This window comes from Bos mutus, chromosome 11 (assembly GCF_027580195.1).
Source record: "Bos mutus isolate GX-2022 chromosome 11, NWIPB_WYAK_1.1, whole genome shotgun sequence".
Classification (NCBI taxonomy): domain Eukaryota; kingdom Metazoa; phylum Chordata; class Mammalia; order Artiodactyla; family Bovidae; genus Bos; species Bos mutus.
Window position 1 is genome coordinate 57,266,341 of NC_091627.1, and position 18,664 is coordinate 57,285,004.

General features: G+C 48.2%; 1 long non-coding RNA gene across 1 annotated transcript; it reads left to right on the forward strand.

Moving 5' to 3' along the window:
* Window positions 1–11,073: 11,073 nt before the first annotated feature.
* Window positions 11,074–17,464, forward strand: LOC138989982 (uncharacterized). Its single transcript, XR_011466172.1, has 4 exons — window positions 11,074–11,172; window positions 13,057–13,115; window positions 13,492–13,685; window positions 17,259–17,464. It is a non-coding gene; the product is annotated as an uncharacterized lncRNA (long non-coding RNA).
* The last annotated feature ends 1,200 nt before the right edge of the window (window positions 17,465–18,664 follow it).

Genomic DNA, 18,664 nt, shown 5'->3' on the forward strand with positions numbered 1-18,664 from the left:
CTATTGCATTTCCTCAGCCTGGGGGGATGGCAGGGTTCTGTCACAATCCCTAAACATTCCATATCACATTCTCCCAAAATGTTCATTTGAAGAAACATTGAAAAAAAAAAAATGAAGAAACACTGACTCAGGATGCTGCTGCTGCTGCTGCTGCTGCTAAGCCGCGTCAGTCGTGTCCGACTCTGTGTGACCCCATAGACGGAAACCCACCAGGCTCCCCCATCCTTGGGATTCTCCAGGCAAGAACACTGGAGTGGGCTGCCATTTCCTTCTCCAATGCATGAAAGTGAAAAGTGAAAGGGAAGTTGCTCAGTCGTGTCTGACTCTTAGCGACCCCATGGACTGCAGCCTACCAGGCTCCTCCATCCATGGGATTTTCCAGGCAAGAGTACTGGAGTGGGATGCCATTGCCTTCTCTGCACTCAGGATGCTACTAGCCTTTAATCTGATCAACAATGAAGTTTTCTAGATCATTTCAGCTGCTCTGAGGAATATCCAGGAGTCTGGATGGTTATCTTTTCCGAATGTGCATGCTAAGTCACTTGTGTCCAACTCTTTGTGACCCTATGAACTGTAACCCACCAGGTTCCTCTGTCCATGAGATTCTCCAGGCAAGAATACTGGAGTGGGTTGCCATCCCCTTCTCCAGAGGATCTTCCTGATTCAGGGTTTGAACCTGGGTCCTGCATTGCAGGCAGATTCTTTACCGTCTGAACCACCAGGGAAGCCCATTTTCTGGATAAAGCTCAGAATTTAAAAGTTTGTTTCTGGGACTTTCCTGGTGGTCCAGTGGTTAAGAATCTGACTTCCAATAGAGGGGACACGGGCTAGTTCCCTGGTGGTTGAACAGTAAAGAATATGCCTGCAATGCAGGAGACCTGGGTTCGATCCCTGGGTTGGGAAGATCCTCTGGAGAAGGGCATAGCTACCCACTCTAGCATTCTTGCCTAGAGAATTCCATGGACAGAGGAGCCTGGTGGGCTACAGTTTATGGGGTCGAAAGGAGTTGGACAGGACTGAGCCACTAACACTTCACTTATTTCACTTTCAGGGAACTAAGATTCCACGTGTTGTGGGAACCTAAGCCTGCGTGCCACAACTGCTGAGTCTGCACGCCACAAATAGAGAGAAGCCTGCACCTCAGATGAAAGATGCCACATGATGCAATAAAGATCCCATGTGCCAAAACTGAGAACTGACACAGCCAAATAAACAGATTTTTTTTTTTTTTTAAAGTTTGTTTTCAAGCACTGAAGGGTACTCAGAGGCTTCCTGGATGGCGACATCCTGAATTTCCTTGGTGACTGGTTGGGAAAATGGGACTGTCCAATACAGCACAAATGAGCAGGGCAAGAGAAGCTCAAGTAGAGCACCGTGCCTGAGACAGGACAGGTCTGCCCAGGTAAGATCACACTGGATCCTCAGCACCACTCTAAGGTCCTGATAATAGCTCTTTTGAGTGTTGGCATTAAGTGCCAGGTGCTGTCCTTCATATGGGTTTCTCATTTAATCCTTCCATTTACCCTCTAAAATAGATCCTCTTTTTTTTAGACTATTTTTAAAAATTATTTTCTTTTTCACTGTGCTGAGTTGTCATTGCTTTGAGCAGGATTTCTCTAGTTGTGGCAAGTGTGGGCTACTCTCTAGTTGAGGTATATGGGCTTCTGTTTGCGGTGGCTTCTCTTGTTGAGGAGCACAGGCTCTCGGTATGTGGGCTTCAGTAGTTGTGGCTTGCTTGTGGGCTTAGTTACCCCAAGGACTGTGGAATCTTCCCAGATCCTTGTCCTCTGCACTGGCAGGGAGATTTTTAACCACTGGACCAAAGGGAAGTCCTTAACTAGATCCTTTTATTATCCTCATTTTATAGATGAGGAAATAGTGGCAAAGTGGTGTTGAAATGATTTGCTCTAAGACCTGGACATGGAACAACAGACTGGTTCCAAACAGGAAAAGGAGTACGTCAAGGCTGTATATTGTCACCCTGCTTATTTAACTTATTATAACTTAATAAGTTATATTATTAACTTATTAACTTATATATATTTATATTTATATGTTATATAAGTTAATATAAGTTAAGTTATATATAATAATATAACTTATATTATTAACTTATATAACTGCTTATTATATGCAGAGTACATCATGGCAAACGCTGGGCTGGAAGAAGCACAAGCTGGAATCAAGATTGCCGGGAGAAATATCAATAACCTCAGATATGCAGATGACACCACCCTTATGGCAGAAAGTGAAGAAGAACTAAAGAGCCTCTTGATGAAAGTGAAAGACAAGCATGGAAAAGTTGGCTTAAAGCTCAACATTTAGAAAACTAAGATCATGGCATCTGGTCCCATCACTTCATGGGAAATAGATGGGGAAACAGTGTCAGACTTTATTTTTTGGGGCTCCAAAATCACTGCAGATGGTGATTGCAGCCCTGAAATTAAAAGATGCTTACTCCTTGGAAGAAAAGTTATGACCAACCTAGATAGCATATTCAAAAGCAGAAATATTACTTTGCCAACAAAGGTCCGTCTAGTCAAGGCTATGGTTTTTCCAGTGGTCATGTATGGATATGAGAGTTGGACTGTGAAGAAAGCTGAGTGCCAAAGAATTGATGCTTTTGAACTGTGGTGTTGGAGAAGACTCTTGAGAGTCCCTTGGACTGCAAGGAGGTCCAATCAGTCCATCCTAAAGGAGATCAATCCTGGATGTTCATTGGAAGGACTGATTCTAAAGCTGAAACTCCAATACTTTGGCCACCTCATGCGAAGAGTTGACTCACTGGAAAAGACCCTAATGCTGGGAGGGATTGGGGGCAGGAGGAGAAGGGGATGACAGAGGATGAGATGGCTGGATGGGATCACTGACTCGATGGATATGAATTTGAGTAGACTCCGGGAGTTGGTGATGGACAGGGAGGCCTGGCGTGCTGCGATTCATGGGGTCACAAAGAGTGGGACACAACTGAGCGACTGAACTGAGCTGAAGACATCCTTAGTAAATACAGAGCCAGGTGGTAGGACCCCCAGCCTCCCTGATCTCCTGAGGTGCATCTGGACTGAGACCTGCCTCTCTCTTCCCTGTCCGGCCCTGCTCTCTCTACTCCTCTCCCAAGGCCTCTCTTGCTCTCAGCAGTGAATGCTAGTGCCAGCTCTGAGTTCTTCACACATAAAAGGCTACCTCTGCTCATTCTCTAGGTAACATGCTTTAAGAAAAAAAGAATTTTTATTTCAAAATAATTATAGACTCACAGGAAGTTACAAAAGTAGTACAGAGTACTGATACACATTACAACCTGAATTTTTAAAGCATCATGCTAAGTGAAAGAAGCCAGTCACAAAAGATCACATATTATATGATTTCATTTATATGAAATGTCCAAAGTTGGCAAAGCTATAGAAATAGGAAGTAGATTAGCTGTTGCTTAGCATCCCAGCAGCAGCAGCACTGATTTATTTTGGGGGTGATGAAAATGTTATAAAGTTACATTGTGGTGATAACTGCACAACTCTGAGAATATACTAAAAAAAAACACTGAATTGTACACCCAGTAAAGCTGTCACCAAATGAAAAGCGAAAGGGCTTTGTAACCTTTGACTGGTAAGACCAGCCTCCACCCATTTACACCCCACTTAAAAAAAAACTGTATAGAGAGGTTCCATGTAACTGCCACCCAGCTTTTCCTAACGGTGACATCTTACTTAACTACACTTAAGTGTGAAAAGTGAAAGTGTTAGTCGCTCAGTTTTGTCCAACTGTTTGTGACCCTGTGGACTGTAGCCTGCCAGGCTCCTCTGTCTATGGAACTCTCCAGGCAAGAATACTGGAGTGGGTTGCCATTCCCTTCTCCAGCGGATCTTCTTAACCCAGGGACTGAACCCAGGTTTCCTCCATTGCAGGCAGATTCTTTATTGCTGAGCCACCAGGGAGTCCACACTAAGTGTACCTTCCCCTCTGTGGTGTTGGAGAAGACTCTTGAGAGTCCCTTGGACTGCAAGGAGATCCAACCAGTGCATTCTGAAGGAGATCAGCCCTGGGATTTCTTTGGAAGGAATGATGCTAATTTGAAACTCCAGTACTTTGGCCACCTCATGCGAAGAGTTGACTCATTGGAAAAGACTCTGATGCTGGGAGGGACTGGGAGCAGGAGGAGAAGGGAACTACAGAGGATGAGATGGCTGGATGGCATCACTGACTTGATGGACGTGAGTCTCAGTGAACTCCGGGAGTTGGTGATGGACATGGAGGCCTGGCGTGCTGCGATTCATGGGGTCGCAAAGAGTCGGACACGACTGAGCGACTGATCTGATCTGATCTGATCTGAAGCCCCAGCACCTTTTCTCCAGCACTTCAGAGTGCAGAGAACACCTCACCCAGGCCCCAGGCTTTACAGTTTACAAAACACCCTCTCCTCACACAACTCCCATCCCCCAACTTGATCCTCAAAGCAAACCTGTGGGCCAGAGTTGACGTATTTCTTGGTTTTCATGGTCAGAAGAGCCCTCCTCTGCCGGGGTCCACCCCCGGCTGATCCAGGGTATTCGAAGGAGAGATGGCTTAGGCAACCTATTCAAATGTTAATTCGAGATATAAAGAGTAATAGAATGAGGATAGCTCAGTGAGGAAATTCAGTGGAGAAAAGAGGCTGAGTAGCTTGGTTTACGCGGGAGACCAATAAAACTTCAAGACAAGAAGTTTGCACCACTTACGTAGGCCGCAGGCGTCCTTCCGTTCTCCCGAAGGAAAGGAGACACTGAGGCCTTCCCGGTCGGATCTTAGAAGCCCAGGCATAATTAGTAAGCATGGTGGGTTCCGCGCTCCAGATGGAGACTCAGCTGGAAGTTGAAGGGAAGAATGACATGGGGAGACCAAGCGTTGGTGAGCAAGGCCCGTAGCTTTCTTTTCTTTCTTTTTTTTTTTTTTTCGTAGCTTTATTTTCAACAGGGGCTTTTATACCGTAAGTTACACATAGAGGATAATAGGGGATGCAAAGTCAGCAGTTTTTGATCCTTATCAAAAACCAGAGTTTATTTCCTGCAAATTTATCGTATACAAATGGTTTAGGTGATTTACATTATCTTCTGGCCGGAAGGCCTATTAACATTTTATGACTCTTGACAAAGACTTATCAACCTTAAGACTTATTTTCTCTAAGAGTAATTATTTTAAGGTTTGGCGCCATCTTCCAAAGATAAAATTGCATTCCTATAGGGCGGATGTGTAATGGGTTTTCAACAAAGGAAAGAATTTATTACCTTAAGGGTCTAAAGTTACTAACACCAAGGCCACTACTTATTTTTTCTACATACCAACTATTAATTAATACATATTCAAGGATACAATTCAGGGGATGTGAAAACTTGGCAACAAGCATTGGTTCATCAATGAAATCTTTTACTAGTTTTATTCTGACAGTTTCTAACTCTCTGAGAGGCTCTAAGCTATTTGAATATCTTAAGCTTCCTGTGCCTCTCGAGGCTGGAAGACTGTAAACAATCGTATGCATAGCTGTAGGAGTCCGGGTAAACTTGTCAGGCGAGTTAGAGAGCCATCTGAGGGGTTTGGATTTAAACACTCCTAATTGCCCAGGAACTTTATTAATTGGAGCTGTAAGTTAACTCTTTGACAGAGAGAGCGAGATGGTGGTGGGGGACAGCCCCCAGTAAAGTCAGAGGTGAGAGCACAAAGCAATAAAGTAGGCAGACTCTGGTTTTTGGGGGGTAGATGCTCGGGAATATCCAGGGGGACTCCTGAGGCTCGATCCCGCCTTTGCGTATGCCGAGCCTCCTTCCTCATGACCTTTGTCACGAGTGGAATGTCTCTCGCCGGCTCCCGGCACTCCTCCCTCCCTGATATCCTGTTGTTTAGTTGCTAAGTCCTGTCCAGCTTTTTTGTGACCCCATAGTCCGCCAGGCTCCTCTGTCCATGGGATTTCCCAGGCAAGAATACTGGAGTTTGGTTGCCATTTTCTGGGCTCCTGTAGGGTTGCTAAATTTGGCAAATAAAAATTTTGGTCTGTCAACCCTGTAGGGTAATCAGCTCTAATGTGCCCAGCCAGTCCTGGGCGGGTCTGGTCACCATTTTGGGACACCGTTGATCACAGACTCTCTAAGTACTGAAAGGGCCCTGGATCATCGCCTGCTTCAGCAGAGCTGGGCTGGGGCTCCCAGGCTAAGTGCTCACTCTGGATTTCTCTCCGGGCTTTCCGCCCCTCCCAGACCGCGCCCCTCTTCGTGCTTTGGTTTGAGAATCTGGCGGCTGGTCCCATAGGCGCAGGCACAAAGATCGAGCTGGTGAACGGGGGTCGGGGTGGGAGGTGGAGGCCGGCCGGTAGGAAGGACCAGGGGGAGCTTGGCCGAGATTGCGACCCGCGCCAGGCCTACTATCCAGATCCAAGGTCCACTGAAAAAAGCAGGAATAAGGACGGCACCAGGCCGGGCACAGGTGGGACTCCAATTCCCGGCCCCACCGAGGCCAGACCCCAGCCTAAACTACAAATCCCAGCAGGAGTGGGGGATAGGACAGGACCTCGGGAACGCCAGCTTGCGGTCTTTGCGCCTTGCCTAAGTGCAATGAGCCCTCAGGGGTGAGGTTAAAAGGATGGGGACGCCACAGCGGACCTCGAGAGACACACACACAGACACAGACACACACACACCCACACACACCCACATACACGCGCCGGCCTGTTGGCACACACCCCCCCACACACACACCCACATACACGCGCCCGGCCTGTTGGTCCCGCCTTTACGAACTACAAATCCCAGCAGGCAGTGGACGTGGGGGCGGGGCCTCGGGAGGGAGGCGCTCCCGACCGGAAGCGAATGTCAGGCGAGTGTCAGGCGCGGTGGGATCCCCCGGCTCCAGGTGGGGGTACCCCTTGCCTCGTGTGGAAGAGGTCCCTTCTCTCCCCGAGGCTCGGCTCCCCGTCCCTGCACACGCTGCTCCACCGTGGGGTCGCGGACTCGAGCTGTTCTCCGAGATCCTGAGCCCCGCCCTCCCGACGCGGCTGGGGCTTCCGGGGAAGCGGATGGCGGGTGGGCGCTTCGGCCAGCAGCCTTGGGTCGCAGAGTCTGCCTCCTTAACCCTCTCTCCACCGCCTGGAGCGAACTCCCTTTTCCCGGAGGGAGGAGTACCCGGACCCTGTGGCAGGATTAAGCCTGTTGGGGGTCTCTGTGTGGCCTGCACATCTCATGGAGCAGCCCAGGGAAGGCCAGGGTTCTCCGAGTTCTGGGATGTAGGTCCAGATATTCGGTCCACGGTGTCTGACCGCTCTGAGCTCCCTGCACCCCGGCATCAGCTATATATGGCAGAGCCAGATAAGGCCGAGGGGCTGCCAGGAAGTAATAACCAGGGCACTTTCCTTCCGTATGCTCGCTCTCAAAGTGCTCAGCTCACACCTTAGCGTCTAGCGCCAGCACTCCCCTCCTTACATAAAGATCCGCTGAAGACACTATAGCAAGGACTTACCCAGGCCCTTCGGTGCCAGTCAGGAACTCAAGGGTCCAGCCTGTCTGGTGGGATGAAGCCCCACTTCATCCACCTGACGGGGCCAGGGCAGTCTCTCTCCCGAAGCCTCTTCTCGGCTGATTTCTGGCTCCCAAGTGAGGGTTCAGGTTACATCTGTATCGAGAGCACTGACACCACAGTGGCCAGCAACACATTGGACTTTCTGTCTTCAACCCCATTTTCAGCTTTTACACTTTCTGATCTGGCCATATACTGCTGTTCCCTGATCATCAAAGGTGGAAAACAACTAGTTTATGAAGGTATTAGGGCTTCCCAGATGACGCAGTGGTAAAGAATCCGCCTGGCATGCCGGAGACGCAAGTCTTGGGTTCCATCCCTGGGTCTGGAAGATCCCTGGAGGAGGAAATGGCAACCCTCTCCAGTATTCTCGCCTGGAGAATCCCATGGACAGAGGAGCTTGGTGGGCCACACAGCCCATGGGGTCACAATCAGTCGAACAAGACTGAGCGACTAACACACACACACACACACACACACACACACACACACACACACACAAGAAGGTATAACCATGATCCTGTAATGTCACAATGAGATTTTATTCTTCTGTAGTTAGGTGAAGACTAGCTGCTTTCTATAAGCATTCCATTTAATCTTTGAACAGTTAGAAACAACTCCAGAGAGGATATTGAAAGCAAAATGCCCAGGTTCCTTTTGGTAACTGGAGTAGGGGTCATATTAACTGTGGGGTGGTCTCTAAGCATGCCATTGCTGCCTGGCAAGTTCTTAGATATTTTGTTTCCAAGTGTTTCTGTTAAGACAAAGTAGCATTTTTGCCCCTTTTTTTCATTATTTATGGCTGCACTGGGTCTTTATTGCTTTGCACAGGCTTTCTCTCATTTTGGCATGTGGGGGGCTACTCTTCCTTGCGGTGTGATGGTTTCCTATTGAGATGGCTTCTCTTGTTGAGGAGTAAAGGCTCTAGGCACACGGGCTTCAGTAGTTGCAGCACTTGGGCTCACTAGTTGTGGCTGGAGGATTCTAGAACACAGACTTACTAGTTGTAGCTCACGGGCTCCATGGCTCTGAGGCATGTGGAATCTTCCAGATCCAGCAATTGAACTCATGTCCTGTGCATTGGCCGGCGGATTCTTAATCATTGTACCATCAGGGAAGTCTCTAGCCCCTTTTCTGTTTGCCCATTTCTATTACCCTCTAACCTTGTGAGAGTGTTAGTCACTCAGTCGTGTCTGACTCTTTGTGACCCCATGGATTGTAGCCCGCCAAGCTCCTTTGTCCATGAAATTCTCCAGGCAAGAATACTGGAGTGGATAGCCATTCCCTGTTCTAGGGAATTTTCCTGACCCAGGGATCGAACTAGGTCTCCTGCGTTGATTCTTTACTGTCTGAGCCACCAGGGAAGCCCACCCTCTAACCTTTTAAGAACCTAGTTACAGGAATGAGCTCTCTGAGCAACTGAAACTAACTCCTGACTTATGCTCTAACCTGTTGAGTCTTTTCCTAGATAAAAGAAGATTAAAGAATTAAGCAGTTTAAAAATGACTAAGCTCTTTACCCCCAAAAGCCCCCTTAGCAATCCTGCAGGCCGATCGTGCAGGCAAGATAACATCTGAAGATAGAGTCAACCAGTCTGTACACAATGGAGAATGATAGAGAACCCAACGTCCTGCCTGGATGATTCACTGAGATTCTTCCCCCATATTTCTCCCTTTAAAAACTGTCATGTGGATGTTTGGCAAAAACCAATACAATTCTGTAAAGCAGATTAATCCTTCAATTAAAAATAAATAAATTTAAAATTAAAAAAAAAAAAAAACTGTCATGGCTAAGCAGAATCTTTGGAGTTGGTCTCCAGACACGAGTCCACCTTCTCCCCAGGTCACTCACTTTTCCTTTCTACTGAGTCTTCGTGCTGCTTGTTTGTGTTAAGTCACTTGAGTTGACTCTTTACAAACCCATGGACTGTAGCCCACCAGGCTCCTCTGTCCATGGGATTCTCCAGGCAAGAATACTAGAATGAGTTGCCATTTCCTCCTCCAGGGGATCTTCCCAACTCAGGAATCTTGTCTCTTGCTTTGGAAGGTGCGTTCTTTACCACTAGCGCCACCTGGGAAGCTTGCCTCTCTAATATTGGCTTCCATCAGCAAGCAGCCAAACCTAGGCTCAATAACAAGACAACCAATCTTTTGTTGAGTAGCCCCTCTGCCCCTAGAGATGAAAGATAGGTGCCATAGAAACTTGGAGACAGTCCTTGGCACCCTATAAGAGCCCATTCTCTCCTGCATTCCAAGACTTAGCACCAGACTCTTGAATCAGTAAGAGCTCATGTGACTTGCCAGGGATATGCCAAAGCCATTTAACACCTAACCCTGCTTCCTGAAGATCCAACCGGCAGGGTACAGTTAAAATCACAGGGCAGTATTATTAAGTCATTACGGGAAATATATCTAAGGATAAGGTGCACCAAAAGCTGGGTTCTTTTGGGCTTCCCTGGTGGTCCAGTTGTTGAGACGTGTTCAATCGCTGGTGTCCAGGGGACACGGGTTCAATCCCTGATCCAGGAAGATTCCATGTGCTGTGGGGTAGCTGAGCCTGTGAGCCACAACTGCAGAAACCCACGCACCATAAAGCTCATGCTTTGCAACAAGGGAAGCCACTGCAATGGGAAGCCTGAACACAGCAAATAGAGAATAGCCCCTGATCTCAGCAACCAGAGAAAGCCCACACACAGCAACAAAAACCTAGTGCAGTCAAAAATAAAGAAATAAAAATTAAAAGAAAAAAGTTGGGTTTCAGGGCCTTGGGAGCAACTTAGAAACATACATATTCTATACATGAAAGTACTTTCACCTATCCTGGTTACACATCTGGATGCAACAGCAAGATTCCCATTTTGGCAGAGATATCCTTGGCACATGAATAAAAGTATGTTTCAATAAATGTATGTTTAAACTAGCATTTAAAAACCATAAACAGGGACTTCCCTGGGGGTCCAGTGGCTGAGACTCCGCACTCTTATTGCAGGGGGCCCAGGTTTGATCCCTGGTGGGGAACTAGAGCCCACATGCCGTAACTAAGACTTGGTGCAGCCAAATAAATAAGTGAATATTTAAAAAACAAAACAAAATAAATTCATTATTTTAGTAATATCTTCCACTTATAGTGGAATTATAGTTGAATTTATCTTTAAGGTTTTGAATACTGTTTGTATGTATATATATGTATATATTTAATATTGCATTTGTATAGGACTTCAAAAATTTCTGTTGATTTTTCAAAGCAAAGTCCTCACACCAACAGTTGGTTGAAGACCAAGTCTGCGGTCCTGCTGGCTACGCCCTTTCCTCTGTCAGCCAGTCTAGGGGGTGAGGAACAGCCCGCCATGCCTCTTATCACCACCAGGGGTCGTCTTTTGCCGTGGAACAACTGCTCAGATCCCTATGGCAGGCAGGGACAGGGCGGAGGGCGCTGAGGGCTTTGGTCTTGCCTACACAATCAGTTGGCTTTGGCCCAAGGCCCAGCATTCATCTCCGCTCTAGTCTCAGCTTTTCCGTTGGTTAAGGTGGGGAGTGTGATCTCAGGGCTCTCCACACCCATCAAGGAAGGATGTGTGACCGGAGACACATCCGTGAGTGGCAGCTCCTGGTCTCTCCTGAGGGGGAGATTGAAGGCCAGGTCGGTTTTCCATACTCTTTCTGGCTCATCAGTCATGGGCGGAAAGAACAAGGGAGCAATGCCAACAGGAGATGCCTGGCTCTCCAGATAGGAGCTGAAGTAGGAAGCCTAAGTAGGGCCTTTCTATATCTGGCCAAGGAGGGGGTGCCAGTGGGGTTGGGGAATGAGAGGGGTGGAGTGTAGGGAAAGAGGAGGTAGAAATAGATGCCACTATTAAGGTAAATAGAGGAAAGGACCCAGTAGGGTGATGACAGGGTCAAAGGTACCCAGAGAAGAGTTGTTGGTAACCATTTGCATTTAAAGAAGCAGATACACAGAGAATGGAGAAGGAAATGGCAACCCACTCCAGTATTCTTGCCTGGAGAATCCCATGGACAGAGAAGACTGGCGGGCTGTAGTCTGTAGGGTCACAGAGACTCGGACACGACTGAGCGACTCTGCACCCACGTAAACAGGGAAAGGGCTACTGGACACTGTGCTGAGCCTAGGCCTGTGGTTGGTGTCCCGTGACAGGAAAGGAGCAAGCCATGGGCCTTTCAGGGAAGGATGGAGGCTGTTTGCAGGGAGGGGCGGGGCTTTGAGCAGGCAGTGAAGAGTGAGTAACATTTGAATGTGCAGCTACAGCAAATGTTTTTGAGAGCCTGGTATGTGCCAAGCTGTGGGCCAGGCACTTGGGATTCGGTAATGAACCGGACAGACACAGTTGCTACCCGTGTAGAGCTCTTATAGTTGAGTGGGAGTTCACAGTCCAGCCCTGAAATGTACCCACAGATTTAATTACAGTGGAGCCCCAAGAATGTGTGTGGGAGACACACTACCCTGGTCTGGGACCCCTTCTGAGAGTCACAGAATCTGTGGCCTGAAGGAAGAGGGAGGCAAGGGGCAGGACTCGTTCCTGCAGAAGAAAGGCAAGTGCACAGCCCCCAGGTAAGGAGCCTGTTTGAGACTAGAAAGGGATGAACCAAGCCAGGTACCATTTTACGTATTGACAGCCACCCTGTGTGTGAAAATGCATCTTAGGCGCTCAGTCATGTCCGACTCTTTGCGACCCCACGGATTGTAGCCCGCCAGGCTCCTCTGTCCATGGAATTCTCTAGGCAAGAGTACTGGAGTGGGTAGACATCCCCTTCTCCTGAGGATCTTCCTGACCCAGGATGGAACCCAGGTTTCCTGGGTTGCAGGCAGATTCTTTACTGTCTGAGCCACCAGGGAAGCCTCCCTGCCCCCATCTTATCCAGGCTTCCTGCTACTGGGACACCTGCTGGGCTCTCCCACAGGCAGAATCTGGGCAGTGGGTTAATGCATCAAGTTTAAGGACAGCTAAAGGAGCTCTGGTGATCTGCATGATAAGGAGTTGAGGAGGGAGAAGGCTGGAGTCTGAGGGGAGGGACAGGGTGATCACAACATCTGTGAAGGTTGCCAGTTGCAGAGACGATGAGAGTGGATTTGGGGGGGATGGTAACAATTCTTGAAGTAGAACATACATGTAAGAAAGTCCTTTTTTCTTTCTTTAGATATTTATTTATTTATTTGGCTGTGCTGCATCTTAGTTGTGGCATGTGGGATCTAGTTCCCCGACCAGGGATCAGACTGGGGCCCCCTGCATTGGGAGTGCAGAGTCTTAGCCACTGGACCACCAGGGAGGTCCCTCTTCCTTTCTTTTTTAAACTGCATTTAAGAGTGTCCTCTCTTCTCCCCACACCCCACCCTGCACTGTGCAGCACGTGGGACCTTAGTTCCCTGACCAGGGATGGAACGCGTGCCTCCTGCAGTGGAAGCTTAATCACTAGACAATCAGGGAGGTCCCTAGAGTGCCCTCCCTCTTTGCCATATTCCATAAGGACAGTAAAGATCTAAATTTCTTCCAAATGAAATTTCCTTAAGTCAACAGGGTGTAGCTGGGGCCACCTGGGGCCCAGTCATAGAGGAACCACAGACAGAAGGTGAGCAAAAGTGCATCCATGGGGAAAAATGGAAAGGCTGGGGCTGGAGAGGTAGGTGGGGCTGGAGAGGTAGGTAGGGCTGATCTTACAAGGCAACAGGAAGCCTTTGTCTCCATTCAAGGGGTCAGAGGGTTGGGGAGGGTCGAGCAAGGGTTCCTGGCAGAGCTGGGTCAAGACTCAATCTGTTGTGAGTTAGTGATCCAGAACAGGGAAGTACAAGATGGGTGGTACAGAGACCTGGCTTTACCCTAGACGCCAGAGAAAGCCAACCTCAGCTTTCAGCCGCAACCCTAACTACTGCTAAATCTGTAGAAAGCTAGTGCTCTGCTCTCTAGAAAAATACCAACTGAACACCCAGTTTTGTATCTACCTTCAGGGAGATGGAGGGAGCGCTGGTCACAAAGCTCTGAAGCTGCAGCAATAAATGAAGGTGCGTCAGGAAGGGATACGGCCCGAGACTGCTCTTAGGAGGCTGGTCTGAGTGTCATCGGTCAGTCTCCATCACGTGTCACAGCTGCCACCAGAGTAAGCTGAATCAGCAAGCCTGAGAGGGTGGCAGCCAGGAGTGGGGTGAGGGGGTAGGGGAGGGCTTCTGCCAGCTTGTGCTAAACCAGCTCCCACATTGCCCTCCTCTCATCAGCCCAGGAAGACTCCTTCTCTTCCTCCTGCTAACCACCTTCCTTCAAGATTGCCCCGACCAACTTTAACCCATCTGCAGACAGTTCACTTGGCCTAATGCCTCTTCCTACTTGCTTCTTGGGCTTCTAACTAGACCACCCGCTCAGGTAAAAATATCCTTAGGAATCCTTAAGACTCATTCATTCTCCCTTACCCCTCAGAGGTCCTGCTTCCTTCCCCACTTCCCCTCCCCATCCTCTGCCACCCATGTGGTCCTAACTCGTGGTCAGAAAGTTCTTCTTTCCCTCTTTCTGCCCCATCCTCTTCCACTTACCCTGATGGATTCCTATTCTCCTGGGAGGAGAAAGCCTGTCTTATCACTATGCTTTTGATTTTTCCCACCTGTCCCCCTACTTCCCTGGCTTCAGGGACCTTGGTTGTCCTGTAGTGACCCCCCAGAACCTACCCTTGGCCTTGCCCCCAACTCCCAGGGTTGTCCTTCTCACGGTGCGTCCTCATAGCTGAAATCCAGGTCATCCCTCCCTCCTTTGCTTCCTTCTTTTTATTTTTTGACCTGTAGCAACTGATTTTTTTTAAAAATTATTTTTGGCTGGGTTTGTGGTGCTGCACCCTGGCTTTCTCTAGTTGTGGCAAGCAGAGGCTACTCTCTAGTCACAGTGCGTGGGCTTCTCGTTGCAGTGGCTTCTCATGTTGAGGAGCATGGGCTCTAGAGCACACAGGCTTCAGCAGGTGCGGTTCCTGGGCTCCAGAGCACAGGCTCAGTAGTTGTGGCACATGGACTTAGTTGCTCTGAGGTATGTGGAATCCTCTTGGACCAGGGATCAAACCTGTATCCCCTGCATTGGCTGGTGGACTCTTTACCTCTGAGCCACCAGGAAAGTCCATTAGTTTTAAGAATTAGAAAGTTAATTAATGCTTGTCATGTTAAAGGCCCAAGAAAAATATATAGAAATATAGCGTTATGATAGAAATATAAAGCTATGACACTTATTTCTACCTTGCCTCCTGTTCTCATGAGATACCTGGATGCGGCCCTCCCAGTTTGGGACTTCTTGGTATTTCTGTGGTGATCCCACTGATGCTCCATCTGTAAATCAGAGTTCTTCACTTAAAGGAAGAGAAACCAGCCCTAGCTAGTTTAGACTGGAAAATAATTTATTAAAAATATTCTGTAGCTGGTTACATTACCAGGAGGACCAGAGAACGAGCCAGGAACAATGTCCCAAAGGCCATAGCCAAGCTGATCCCAGTCCTGGTTCCACTGGGGTCTCAGCCTCTCTGGCCTCTGGAAACAGGATATAGCAATCACCCCGTCCCTAGGGTAGATGGCCCTGGGGTGCCAGCTTTGGCTACAAAGCCCAGTGTGGGGGCACCTGGCTGGCAGAATGCCTGCACCCCAGCAATTAAGGAGGCCGGGGAAAGCCGCAGCTGGCTTCTGGGATTGGAGGCAAGAAGTTACAACACGGAGGTGGCCCCCAAAGCAGGAAGCGCTCCACAGCCAGTGGAAATGGCAGACCTTCAGCCTTTAGGGGTCCACAGTTCTCAGCATCTCCTGCTCCGTAGCTTACACCCTCCCACCTCTGAAAATTCTGACCATAGCCTGCTGACCTGTCCTCCATCAGGTCCTCAGAAACCACCCCCTCATGCTCACAATGCTTCACACACGCTTGGGACCCCAGCCAACCTTGGCCACCCTCCCTGTCTGCTGGCAACACCACCACGGACCTCAGCACCACCTCCTCAGGAAGAGGTGATACTCACTGCACATGTGCTGTGTGTTTCACATAACTCTCTCAGTCACTCAGCCATGTCCAGCTCTTTGTGACCCCATGGACTTGCAAGAAGCCCGCTAAGCAAGAATACTGGGGTGGATCACCAGTCCCTTCTCTAGGGGATCTTCCCGACCAGGGATTGAACCCGTTTCTTTTACATTGCAGGCAGATTCTTTACCACCGAGCCACCAGGGAAGCCCAAAGTGTGTTTCATGTGCTTCATCTTACTCAGCAGAAGCACCTACACCACAAGGAATGCCCTGTTCTCATCCCCATTGACACAGAGGACAACTGTAGCCTAGAGAGATGGAACGCCTCCTGGGGTCTGCCCTCTATCACTGGGAGAGACCTCTGGAGGGGGGGTCTGTGTCACGTTTCTTCTTTGCTGGCGACCCCTGTGTTCCAAATGAGCTAAAGGCTGTCTGTGATTTCTAAAGATGTCCTAGGAGTTGCATCTTCTCAGAATGAGAAGCATTTTTTAGAGCAGCATTTCTCAAACTTGAACGTTCGTAAGCATCGTCTAGGATGCTTGTTTAAAATAATATAGATTCCCACTTCCCTCCTGGAACATCCGATTTTTAAGATCTCAGGGAAGGTCTGGAAACCTAAGACTTTAATAAGTCTTCCAGTGATTCTTGTGATCATGCAAATGGGGGGAACACCGCTCTCCAGAGCTGTTTTTTTCTTAGGATGGGTTTAGACTACGTTGCGCCTGAGGATGTCGGCCTCTTATCATTGGAGATCAGCAGCTGAGATCTGGAATATGCAGAGAATCACTGGGAGCTGTGGGAGAACCATAAAATTGACACTCAGATGCTGCCAGACAGTGGGGCACTGGAACCTTTAAAATATGAGTTTCCAGCAATTCTATTTCTAGGAATTCATCCCAAAGGAATAGCTATAGTTATGTGCACAAGACAATGCTGTGCCAAAGATGGATAAAGAGGCTGTCCAAATCTGCCTGTGCCATCAGCGTGAAGCGTGGTGCTACAGGCCTGGCTGCGGTGACACAAAGCCACGAGACACCCTTTGTCTGTCCTCTGCTCCCTGATCTGCCAGCCAGTGCCCCCACCCAGAAGGCATGGATTCCATCCTCCTTCCCTCACCCAGGCCCTGGCATTTGCCTATGCAAAACCCTGAACAGGAGAGGAGGTGGCTGAGGCCAGAGCTGAATGGACTGGGAAGATCACTCAGTTTGGGGTTCGCATCAGGATAGCGTCTAGAGAATCCTGTTGAGTTTTACAGGAGGTCCCTTTGGGGTGGGGGGGATGTTGCCCCCTGCCTTATAGTCCAAATACAGAACAAAGGTCAGCTGGGGAGGGGAGGTCGGGAGGAAACCGCTATCCCGGACTCCAAGCCCGGATTCTTTCTTGATTTTCCTTTTAGTTTTTCCTACAACACCAAATGGGTACCTCTCAAACCACCCCGATGACTTTCCATAACTTCTTTTTTATTGAAGCATAGTTGATTTACAATATTGTGTTAGTTTCATATATATAGTACATATATATATATATATATATATATATATATGTATATATATATATGTGTGTGTGTGTGTGTATATATATATATTCTATTTTTTGGATCCTTTTCCATGACAGTTTGTTACAAGATATTGAATATAATTCCCTATGCTATGCAGTAAATCCTTGTTGCTTATCTATTTTATATATGGAAGTGTATATCTGTTAATCCCCTACTCCCAATTTATCCCTCCCTCCACCTTTAGGGTTTCCCAGGTGGCTCAGCAGATTCAATTCCTGGGTCAAGAAGATCCCCTGAAGAAGGAAATGGCAACCCACTCCACTATTCTTGCTGGGAAATCCCATAGACAGAGGAGCCTGGTGGGCTACAGTCCATGGGGTCGCAAAGAGTCAGAAGCGACTGAGCATGCATACTCCTTCCCCTTTGATAACCATAAGTCTGTTTTCTATGTTGGTGCATCTGTTTCTGTTTGGTAAATAAGTTTACTTGTACTATTTTTAAAATCTTTATATATTTATTAAATTTTTTTGTTTTTTGACCACACCACGGCTTACAGGTTCTCAGTTCCCTGACCAGGGATTGAACCCAGGCCACAGCAGTGAAAGCCAGGAATCCTAACCTCCAGGGCATGAGGGAATTCTCAATTTGTACTATATTTTAGGTTCCATATATAAGCGATATCACACGATATTTATCTTTTACTATCTGACTTACTTCATTTAGTATAATAATCTCTGGGTCCATCCCTGTTGCTATAAATGGCATTATTTCACCCTTTTCTTTCTTTCTTTCTTTGGCTGTGTGGGGTCTTAGTTGCAGCATGTGGGATATTAGTTCCCTGACCAAGGATCGAACCTGGGTCCTCTGCTTTGGGAGCACAGAATCTTAGCCTCTGGACCGCCTGGGAAGTTCCCTATTTCATCCTTTCCTATTGCTGAGTTCATAGCTTCTTAAGTGTCCTTTTGCTTGCAGGTCCCAAGAATTATCTGGTCTTCCTGTCTATTGTCTGTGGCCAGCTCCAACCCTGGGTCCTCTCCCCAGTGCCCCTGGCCTCCAGAGATGCAAGTACATGGCCTTCATTGTTCCTTTGAGCCAACAGCTAGGACGTCACCAAAATAAAAGCCACAGGAAAGCTACAGTGCCCTAGAAAGGTCTTACTTTAACGAGATCCTCATCTGTGTCCCCCCATTTCCTGTCTAAACAGAGCCCGACACAAGGCCTGGCCTGGGCTTTTCTTTTTTGCCTCAAAACTTCTCAGAAGTTAGAGTTCCAAAGTTCACTCAGGTAACAGAGCACCGGGGTTTCCCAGGTGGCTCAGTGGCAAAGAATCCACCTGCCAATGTGGGAGATATGGGTTTGATCCCTGGGTCAAGAAGATCCCCTGGAGAAGGGAATGGCAACCTGCTCCAGTATTCTTGCCTGGGAAATCCCATGGACAGAGGAGCCTGGCGGGCTACAGTCCATGGGGTCACAAAAGAGTCAGACACGACTTAGCAACTAAACAATGGAGCACTAGGATGCTATGGGCGTCTAAAGGAAACGTGTGACTACTGACATTTCTAATTCTATCACAGGAAAGGAGGATCAAGACCCAGTCCTAGATGAGGTACAGGATGCTCAGTGGCTAGTGCATACGCTCTGGTTTGTGCA